Consider the following 7,046-nt stretch of genomic DNA (forward strand, 5'->3'; position numbering starts at 1 on the left):
GCTTATTCTTGTGATTACTTGATTACTTGATCAGATTGATTAATTTTAATTCATGTGGTTTAATATCAAATTGATATTAATTATGTTAAGAATATGAGATTAGCACCCGCCCACACTTTGCATATCACAAAAACACCAAACAAATACACATAAACCCGCTCGATACATTACAAAAGCCAAGTCAAATCATATGCAAATTAAGGTATGGGTTTAATTCGCACTACAAGAAAAAAGGTAAACTACAACGCTTTTTCCGCGTTGTCAATTCACCGAAAAACCGTTGTCGTAGATATTGTTGTAAAAGACCACGCTCATAGAAAACGCGGAAAAAGCGTTGTTGTTTTTAGAAAAGACAACACTTTTTATCAACGCATAAAAAACGTTGTTTTTAGAAAAGACAACACATAAAAAGCGTTGTCGATGCGAGATAAAACACCACATAAAAAAAGTTGTCGTTTCTGGAAAAGACAAAGTGTAAAACATGTTGTCGGTTTTAGCTAAGACAACGCATAAAAAGCGTTGTTGTTTCTAGAAAACACAACCAAAAAAAAAAAGCGTTGTCAATTCAAACATAGTAACCTATAGAAAAGCGTTGTGGTTTTTGACGGTTTTTTTTCAAATTTAAATATCCATATAAATAACATCAATTAAAATGCATGAAAGCACAAGATCGATTTTCATACAACTGAACTACATACAATTAAAACAGAAAAAGGATGATGATCCACAATTTCTGGATCCAAGTTATGTCCACATACAAAGAAAAATTCCTAACACAAAATACGCATGAATATATATGTTTCCAAACATATGCTTAATCGAAAGGATTATTTTGGGTTTGGCAGTCAAACCGCTGTGTCTTTGTGCAGGCACATCACACACTCCCTCGCATTGTCACTCAAAACGAAGTAAATGCCTCAAATCTCTTGTAGCCGAATCATCAAGCACTTTGACAAACTTTTCCTTGTTCTTCCAGGAATTTCCAGTCATCAAACACTTTTCCAAACTTTTCCTCCAGGAGTTTCCATACCACTACACGTTTTAGCTTAGTATCTTCTTCCCTTACTTCATCTTCTTGGAATTTTAGTAAACACTCATCGAAGAGTTCCAGATCCACATCAGAGAAGAGTTTGCATTAGTTAAAACTCATTTCAAATAATGCATCACAACATATATTTACATTAGTTAAAACTCATTTCACAAGATGGGCAGAGTGACGGAATGAGAGCTTTTACATAAAAACACTAGGGATCCTTTAGACGCCAGACTTGATATAATGGAGAATAAAGGCCAACAAACGTGCTACATTGTAGTCACTCTATAAGAATAAAACCAACAAATCAAAAACACCGTATCTTCTACCAATAATCCGATTAATGCTTCATGGAACATCATCATAAAATAGTTAGTACAATAGCAAAACACGCTCACATATATCTATCGACAAAATGGGAATTGAGCATAATAAATATGCCAAAAATGCACTGAGACACTTAAGGTAGCAGATTATCAGTCTTAAAACAAACAAGTCATAATAAGTAGTAAGAGGTGAATGAAAATAACAGGTTAAGAGAATTTTTGACAAACCTAAAAATGTAAGCTGCTCAAGAATCGACCAATCTGCCGAATCAACGACACCATACAGCGCTGGAACTCTGGAGGTTGAGTAGCTTCCAATAATTCCTCTAGTTCACCCAAGAACATAACCTCATTTGAACTGTTTGTGATCGGACAATATCTCAGTAGGCCTCATATGACAGTATCAACAAGTTTACAGTCCTTTTCCACGAACTGTATGATGCAGTAAGACATCTGCTGATGATACATTGGTATGCACTTTGGCTTGTGAAGAGGAATTAACGCACGAACAAGGAAAATTTTGTGCTCTTTTTTCAAAGGCAATGCAAATCCATTTATAATGCTCCCCAAAATTTCTTCTAGCATTGCACAGTGGAGGCTATGCAAAAAAAAGGGGAAATCAGACAGAGGGCATGGTTCGAGCTAGCCTAAGGTAGAATACAACCTTTAATCACCCTACAAGGGCAAAAGTTCTGATATAACTCTACTGATGTTATTGGAATGTCGATCTCCCAATCTACTCATGCTCAATAACTGGATAATATATTATTGAAACTAGGAGAAGTGCTAAAAAATAAAAGCACCCAAACAAATAACAAGCACCCAAAATATCTTCTTGTTTCTCTGAAATTCAAGCTCCATATTTGCTTGAACAACATTTTCTGATCTTGCAACATCAACTTGAACAGAGTGATCAATTACAACAAGAACTGCAAGCCACGAAGGATATTGGAATCAATAACTGTAATATAATTATAGATGGAACTAGGCAACTTTAAATAATTTTTCTATGAGCCAATTTTACACAAAAGTGGAACTAGAATCACTTGCACAGCAATGGGTCAATTAGTACTAATACCATGAAATAAAAAAAAGATTCAGTACAGATAAATCTACCGAGCATGAATTTCCAATATCTAGTAACCCAAAGAGAATACAAACCAATACGACACTGTGCATACCAATGGATTGATCTTGTTAGAATCACTGCCAATCTTGTTCATAGCATCACGAATTTAACAAAACGACTCCACGAAATTCTCACAAGAAGCACGTTTGGTCACGAAACAGGGTCATAACATAATTTATACCTTGAACTAGTCCAAAATTCGAGCCTATAACAAATAACCCAAAGTAAAATCAATATAGTTCAATAATGAGGTTGTATATAAAGAAAAATACAACCATATAAGATTTGAGATACAAACTTCGATAAAGGGGCTTAAAACAAAGCACCCAACCTTCGAACAAAACTACTTGTTTCCTTTCAAATTACTTGTGAATTACATATGATGAATTTTAATGTGACTCGAACCTGTGATGAATTTTAATGTGGAGTTCAATACCTTACGGTAAGCGTACTTGAATCCCAGCTGTGTTATGTTCTGATCGTGACAATTTTGGCAGCCTACTATGGTTTTGTTCTCATCATAAAGTGCAGATTTGAGATACCATTTGCCTCCGGATATTATAATGTAATTGAAATTGTGGTACTGTTGTGTCCACACCGTGTCCAGCTCGTCGAAATGGAGCTTGATTAAACCAGATGAAACTCCATTTTCGTCTTCAAACGTCATGGCTTTTTGCCAGAAAAGGAGACCACACCACTGAGACAGTGAAGTGATACGAGGGAAACAACCATCTTCTGTTTTTTAATGTTGAATCGTGGTACACTTCAACCGATTGTTTGGTCTGCAACACGACAATTATAAGCTCATTAAATAGCTCAAGACTGACAAAATTTGCTTGCTCCGTGAAAACAAGAAGTTAGAAAACCCAATTCACACCAGAGAACATTTTCGTAAGATATTAAAAACATATTCCACAATAAGACCAGAATTTCGCACATCGAGATATTCCACAAATGCTCACTCATAGGTTCACCCACAAAAATCGATCACTCATCTTAAGCAATCACTCAAAGTCCTACCCATTTACTGCCAGTCATTTACCTTCCAACACTCTCGAACATAAAATCCATGATCAATACCAACTAACAATCACACTTCCTAATTATGAACATTAATCTCGACAAGATCACTAAAATAAAATAGTAATTAATGGGAAATGAAATAAAAATTAAATGGAAAAATGAGTAAAAGGTGAACAAGGGAGTTGAAAAAAAGATTTTCATGATCTTGGAACTCATAACAAATTAGTGTTGGTGATAAAGGGATTTATCTATTGTGAAAAAGTAAAAATTTATGGTAAAAAGTAAAAATTTCAATACTCAAAATATATCAAACTCTACACTTTATAATATTTTTCTCTCAACTTAATTGTGTTTTTCTACACAAATGGAGAGACCTATTTATAGATCTCATTTCGAAATTAGTCCAAATATTAATACATCATCATTTACATCATCACATACTAATTTTTCACATTTTACAACTCAATATTCAATATTCAATATTCAACATAATAGTAATAATAATAATAATTTATTTTTCAACACTCCCCTTGTGATGATGATCGTGATATGATAATTGTCTTCATTACGTGTTTTATACTGCCTCGTTAAAAACCTTACTAGGAAAAACTCATTGGGATAAAAACCATAGCAAGGAAAAAAGAGTGCAGCCACGTAAACTCCCCCTCATGTTAACACGAGTGATTCTTCACATATTCCGTAGATTGCGCATCCCAATGTTATATATATGCTTTCTGAATATTTTCGTAGGAAGTGCCTTTGTGAAGAGACCTGATGAATTCTCACTTGATTGAATGTAACAGATATCAATATCTTTATTCTTCTCACGCTCTTTAGTGTAGGCAAAGAACTTTGGGGGGATATGTTTTGTTCTGTCACCTTTGATGTTTCCTTCTTTCATTTGATCAGTAATACATGCAGCATTATCTTCATATAGTGTCACAGGCTTCTTGTCTACTGAAAATCCACAAGAACTTTTGATATGCCGTGTCATTGATTTTAGCCAAACACATTCACGGATTGCTTCATGTAGAGCAATAATCTTGGCGTGATTTGATGAAGTTGTTACGAGTGTTTATTTTTGTGAACGCTAAGAAATTACAGTGCCTCCACGAGTAAATACATATCCGATTTAGGAACGTGTCTTATGTGGATCAGATAAGTATCCAGCATCAGCATAACCAATGATACTTTGATTGGTATCTTTTGAGTACAAAAGTCCCAAATCTGTAGTTTCTCGTAGATAACGGAATATATGTTTAATTTCATTCCAGTGTCTTTTTGTTGGACATGAACTGAATCTTGCCAATAAATTTACAGCAAAAGATATATCAGGTCTAGTGCAATTTGCAAGATACATAAGGGCACCAATGGCACTTAGATATGGTACTTCTGAACCAAGAATAACTTCATCATCTTCACATGGACGGAATGAATCATTTTCTATGTTTAATGATCTTTGCAATTTCACAAAATAAAATTCTTTGGGTTTTGAACTTTGTGCTTCAGGTATCTTAAATCCTTCAAGGATTTTCATGTATATATCACTATCAAGTGATCCGTATAAGTATGATGTAACAATATCCATAAGACACATTTACAAACTTTCAGACACTGTCAAACTAATCAAATATCGAAACGTAATTGCATCCATAACAGGAGAATACGTTTCTTCATAATCAATTCCATGCCTTTGAGAAAAACCTTGTGCAACAAGTCTAGCTTTATATCTTACTATTTCATTTTTCTCATTTTGTTTTCGAACAAAAAACCATTTGTATCCAACGGGTTTTACACCTTCAGGTGTAAGGACTATAGGTCCAAAAACATTACGTTTATTTAGGGAATCCAATTCAACTTAGATGGCCTCTTTCAATTTCGCTCAATATTGGCTAGTTTTACATTCACCAAAAGATTTTGGTCCATGATCTTCATTTTCATTTATGATGTCACATGCCGCATTATAAGAAAATATCTCATCAATATCTTCTATATCTTTTCGGTTCCATATTTTCCAATATTAATATAATTAATAGAGATTTCACGATTCTCGTAAGTTTGTGGTTCTGACGGAATATTTTCATCATCAAGTATTTCTTCTAGAACACCATTTTCTATTTTCTGATCATCATGTTTCTCTATTAATTTTCTTTTCCGAGGATTTTTATCCTTGGAACCGACTAGCCTTCCACACTTCAGGCGCTTTCTGACATCATGTGTGTCATAAATTTGTTTCTTTGGAATTTCAATTTGAGTAGGGGCATTTACAGCAGGTATATATGATTTTTTAACCCCTTTTGTGTCTGCAAATGCATCTGGCATTTGATTTTTAATTCTTTGCAAATGCACAATTTGCTGTATATCTTTTTCACATTGTTTGGTCCTTGGATCCAAATGTAATAATGATGGTACATACCATGTAATTTCTTTTTCGATGTGTTTCTTTCTCCCCCTAACATTGGGAAGATATTTTCATAAAAATGACAATCAGTAAAACGTTCTGTGAACACATCGCCTGTCTGAGGCTCAAGATATCGAATTATCGATGGGCTATCAGAACCGATATAAATATCAATTTTTCTTTGAGGACCCATTTTTTATCGTTGAGGTAGTGCAATAGGCACATACACCATACATCCAAAAATTCTCAAATGAGAAATATCTGGTTCTTTACCAAAGGCAAGCTGCAATGGAGAGTATTTATGATATGCACTTGGTCTGATGCGAATCAATGCAGCAGCATGTAAGATTGCATGTCCCCATATAGAAATAGGGAGTTTTGTTCTCATAATCATTGGTCTAGCAATCAGTTGTAGACGTTTAATTAATGATTCAGCTAATCCATTCTGTGTATGAACATAAGCTACAGGATGTTCAACAGTGATTCCCATCGACATACAATAGTCGTTGAAAGTCTGGGAAGTAAATTCTCCAGCATTATCAAGTCTTATTTTTTTGATTGTATAATCGGGAAATTGATTTCGCAATTTTATTATTTGAGCCATTAATCTTGCAAATGCCACATTCCGAGTTGACAATAAGCATACATGTGACCATCTGCTAGAGGCATCTGTCAATACCATAAAGTATCGAAATGTTCCACATGGTGGATGAATTGGCCCAAAAATATCACCCTGAATACGTTCAAGAAATATGAGTGATTCTGTTTGAATTTTAGCTAGTGATGGTCTCATAATAAGTTTTCCAAGAGAACATGCTTTACATTGAAACTTATTATTTTGAAAGATCTTCTAGTCTTTCAATGGATGACCATGTATATTTTCAATAATTCTTCGCATCATTATTGAACCAGGATGTCCCAATCGATCATGCCAATTGGTTAATATTGAAGAAATATTAACCACCATATTTGATTCGATTGGACTTATATGTGTATAATGCAACCAGGGAGCATTGATAATTTTTCAACCACATATTTCTTTCTTCATTTATATGTGGTAAGACACATATATTTTTGATTTCCATCAGTTATCGTCTCAGTATCATACCCATGAGAATATATGTCATTAAAACT

At 34.2% G+C, this 7,046-nt stretch overlaps 1 long non-coding RNA gene across 2 annotated transcripts; it reads right to left on the minus strand.

Annotated features, from left to right (window-relative positions):
• Positions 1 to 700: 700 nt before the first annotated feature.
• Positions 701 to 3,665, minus strand: LOC140892701 (uncharacterized). 2 transcript variants are annotated; one of them, XR_012152885.1, is made up of 3 exons: positions 3,531 to 3,665; positions 2,925 to 3,270; positions 701 to 2,288 (listed from the first exon to the last, which is right to left on the minus strand). It is a non-coding gene; the product is annotated as an uncharacterized lncRNA (long non-coding RNA). The 2 variants fall into 2 exon arrangements; XR_012152886.1 differs by having other exon boundaries at positions 701 to 1,957; positions 2,182 to 2,288; positions 2,925 to 3,665.
• Positions 3,666 to 7,046: the final 3,381 nt, after the last annotated feature.

This window comes from Henckelia pumila, chromosome 3, assembly GCF_033568475.1.
Source record: "Henckelia pumila isolate YLH828 chromosome 3, ASM3356847v2, whole genome shotgun sequence".
NCBI classification, from domain to species: domain Eukaryota; kingdom Viridiplantae; phylum Streptophyta; class Magnoliopsida; order Lamiales; family Gesneriaceae; genus Henckelia; species Henckelia pumila.